This window comes from Ctenopharyngodon idella, chromosome 10, assembly GCF_019924925.1.
Source record: "Ctenopharyngodon idella isolate HZGC_01 chromosome 10, HZGC01, whole genome shotgun sequence".
Lineage (NCBI taxonomy): Eukaryota > Metazoa > Chordata > Actinopteri > Cypriniformes > Xenocyprididae > Ctenopharyngodon > Ctenopharyngodon idella.
Genome location: NC_067229.1, coordinates 43566122 through 43570644, shown reverse-complemented (window position 1 = coordinate 43570644; position 4523 = coordinate 43566122). Strand labels below are relative to the sequence as shown.

Sequence of the window (4523 nt, the reverse complement as noted above, 5' to 3'; positions counted from 1 at the left end):
TTTGAACGGCACCAGAGAATCCTAATCTGGACTGAAGAAATGAATTGCATTTCAAAGCTAATGTTCAAAAAAGATAAGAAATTATATATATATATATATATATATATATATATATATATTTTAAACCTTTTCCTTTTTTTTCCCTTTTTTTTTTTTTTTTCTTTTTTTTTTTGTAGGTTACATCAGAGTGGGCAATAGATGGGTGGGCCAGTTTGATTCAGACTCTGTATAAATGAAAGGACTGTAGGGAGAGCAGAACAAACTCAGGGGGAGACTCACTCATCGTCTATGAGACAGAGGATCATGAGACTCAATACTGCTTTCCTGCCTATCAACTCATCATGTATCAAGGGAAAACGCTCCAGACATGAATACAATATCATGTATGTGTTTGTATCACTGCTGTCAGCATGGACTGTGTTTCTGAACCTGCTGGTGATCATCTCCATCTCTCACTTCAAGAGGCTTCACACTCCAACCAACCTGATTATTCTCTCTCTGGCTGTGGCTATTCTTCTTATTGGACTTGTCATGCCCATAGAGGGCACCAGGCTGATTGAGACATGTTGGTACTTTGGAGACACTTTCTGTAGACTATTTGTTATAATCCTTGGATTGCTCTTCTCAGCATCTCTCGGTAACTTAGTATTAATAGCTGTTGGTCGTTATGTGGCTGTGTGTCACCCTTTACTGTACCCACAGAAAATAACCACAACTAAAACTTTAGTGAGCATCTGTCTGAGCTGGGTTTGTTTCTCAACTTTTAACACTTGCATTGTATTTAATAATGGATATTTAGACACTTCACTCAGAACAGACATGTGCTATGGAGAGTGTTCTGTTATGATGGGTTTTGCCTGGACAGTCTCTGATATGTTTATGTCTTTTATTTTTCCTTGTACCCTGATCATAACTTTATATTTGAGGATATTTTATGTTGTACATCAGCAAGTGAAAGTTATAAACTCTCTGATGAAGGGTGGTAAACGTGTAATGGAAGGTTCAGTGAGGAGGAAATCTGAGAGCAAAGCTACTCTGACATTAGGAATCATTGTGACAATTTATCTGCTTTGCTTTATTCCATACTATATCTGTTCTATGTCAGTAACCTCTTCAACAACCATAAATATTTTGACATGGATTGTGTATGCAAACTCAGGTCTGAATCCTCTGGTCTATGCTTTATTTTATCCCTGGTTTAAAAAGACATTTAAATACATCCTAACTCTGAAAATATTTCAGCCAACATACTCTCTGATCAGTATTTTTAAGGAACATCAATTGTAATTAAACTTGTAAAGCTATCACTCGTAAAGATGTGATTATCATTGTATGAATTATCTTTGTAATTTTAAGAGACAAAATGTTCATGAATTGAGTTGCATTACATTCTTAAGAAAATTTTGCAATCAGCATAAATCCTCAATCTACTGGAAAAATGAAAAGGTAGATAGTATGTAGTTTATGCTTAATCACTTTCATCAGTGATGCTGCATCTGTGTTATCCTAAATTTTACCTTACGATCATTTCTCAGATGTGCATATGTGTGATTCATAGAATGAATGTACAGACAGAAAACGAGCGTACGTCTCTCTTTCAGATGTGAAATCTATAAATCACTAATAATCTTGAACTTGCACGCAACTGAATGGTTTCAGTTCTCCACCTTGGCGGAGAGTTCAATGCCTAATTAATGTCATTTACATATAAAAGATCACTAGTCATCATCCAAATCCTTTAATTTAGGATGGCAAGCTGCAAGAATAGCTTAGATTTCCAAAAACCTGCAGTACTCTGACAAGGAAAAGTGCGTACGTCTGCTCAGACCCTGATGTGGCCGTTTTTACAAATATGAACGTTGGCATGGATTTTAGTGTACGCACACTCTAAGATCAAATCTGTGTGATTGTAATGCTCACAGAGGGCTGAAAAACTGATTGAAATGTTTGTAGTTTTACAACACTGTCTGTGGCTTGTTTATAATGACCATCTGAATATGTCACCATTTATTTTAATCATCTGAGGAGCTATTGCATCACTGCAGTGTACGTTTTTCACACCTTTAATGAATGGTTAAGGAACATCTCCAATGCAATAATACATGCAGAAAATAAATCATAAGAATTATAATTGGGCCTCTGAGTTTTCACATCATTTGATATTTCATCAGTAAGAGTAAACAAACTGAACAAAGACATGTTACTGTATATGACAGATCAACCCATGTGACTACTTGAGAGAGGCCCTCCCACAATGTCATTGGCAAAGCCCATTGTATTTACATTAAATGATAATTATTTTCTTATTTAATATTAATATACTGAAAAAAGAAAGAAGTGACCAGGGTCTAATAAGTTTTTAACTGACAACATATCCATTGGCAGACTTTTCTCCAGATCAAGTGTGACAATAGCACACAGGAGTACATTTTATTTGCTAGGATCTGTTAAATCTTATGAAGATTTTACCAGAAAAAAGTCACTCAGGTCATAATCTGGCTTGATTACTGTTGTGCAATTAAAGGGATATTTCTCACAAAAAAAAAAAAAAAAAAAAAAAAAAAAAAAAAATTCTGTCATTATTTTTTCACCTTCATATTCTTCCAAAGTAGAACTCAAAAGGACAAATCCTGAAAACTGTTCCATGCAATCACAATAAATGCAGAATAAAGCACCATAACAGTATCATAAAAGTGGTCCATTGTGTGTTACATGATGGCTTTATGTGAGTTTCATAGAGAGCAGATGTTCGATTCATGAATTAATCATTGTTTTAAGTTAGGTGTTTTCAGTGAAATGATCTGAATGATTTCTTCACAAATTGGTCTAATCCAGACATATCAGGAAAAATTATTATAGTGCTTTAGAAGACTTCAACTATAGAGCAGAGTTGTATGGACCAATTATATATATATATATATATATATATATATATATATATATATATGAAGCCAGTTTTAACCATTCATTAAAGATGTGAAAAACGTACACACTGCAGTGATGCAATAGCTCCTCAGATGATCAAAATAAATGGTGACATATTCAGATGGTCATTATAAACAGGCCACAGATTCAATTTCAAGGTTTATTTTTATTAGTGTTTATGCCTAATATGTATAACATATGTATAACAAGATATATAAGAAACAACAGCTGTCCTGATGTAGATGTGCTTGACACAGGAGGAAACAAAATAGAAACATAACTTGGCCTTAAAGAAGGGAAAAAAATGTCAAGATCAAAACAATGCTTGTTTACATCCTCTAATGAAAAGACGGGTTAATTTTATATTAATGTTAATGAACTAAAAACAAAGCTCCAAAAAAATGACACTTAGATTATCTCTGAGAGAGTGAAAGTAAGTGATTATTTTAAAGAATAATAATAATTTCCATTAAACTATTTTCCAATTATTCTGACTGAAGTTGACCATCTTCCTAAAATCAATAATCTTTATACATTTTATAAATAGACTTTTCCAAAGTGTTTTGGAAAATTTCAGTAAATTAAACATTACTTTCTGAGAGAACGTCTCATTTTCTGATGCAACCCTCATTCCGCAAGGAGGGAACAGAGACATTACGTTGATACTGATGTAATGGGGTCTCGCCTGGGAGCCCAATCACCTCCAAGTGGTAACTTAACAAGCCAATGGACATTGGCCATTGAGATTTGCATGCCGAGATTTGTCAGACCTACCCGGACATACGGGTATAAATATGACCGGCATTATTCACTTCATTCATGTTTTGCTGAGGAGCTAAAACAGGATCCTGGCCATTCAGCGGTGGTTCAGGGCTGTGGCAGGGGGGACGTAACATACCTGTTCCCTCCTTCAGGGAACGAGGGTTACATCAGTAACCGAGACGTTCCCATTCAGTCTGTCACATTTGATGTTACTTCGATACTGATGTAATGGGGTCCCTATGGAAAGCGTCACAGCTACTGAACTGTATTATGAGTGTCAGAGCCCTGTGTGCCCTTTTGGCAACTGCCATCTACACAGTCGTAACCTTCCCAGCGCCCCATGTAAGCCCAAGGAAAATAGTCCTCTATACCAACGGGATGGAAGGGACAGGGCTAACTCTGGGGATGGTCATAGCAGCTGTTCCTCTATCGTGGCATTTCACGGGGAAGAGTGCTTCGGATCTCAATTCCCTAATTTTTCAGCCATGACCAGTGTTATTAATGCTGGGGAAGTGCCGAGAGGGAGGTAACATGTGGTGGATACATATGGACTGACCCTTTTGGCACTACTACATATGGAAGATCTCTGCAGTAGGTCCTACCTAGTCTCGTGCAGCCAGACCTTCAGACTGACGGCAGAAGGTCTGGACTCTATCGCAGCTTTCATTGGCCAAGGACCACCAAAAGGATGTTTGACTGTCATGTAACAAAACCAATCATAGTTTGTTTTGTTCCATGTCATGTTTAGGGGCGTGAAAATGTAAGGACGATGTCCCTACAATAACAGACCGGAGTGCATCTAATAAATTATTAATTCAAGAAAATTGTGCTTCAAC

The 4523-nt window shown here is 36.4% G+C and overlaps 1 pseudogene; it reads left to right on the top strand.

Annotated features, from left to right (window-relative positions):
* The first annotated feature begins 232 nt into the window (after positions 1–232).
* Positions 233–1287, top strand: LOC127521082 (trace amine-associated receptor 13c-like; annotated as a pseudogene).
* The last annotated feature ends 3236 nt before the right edge of the window (positions 1288–4523 follow it).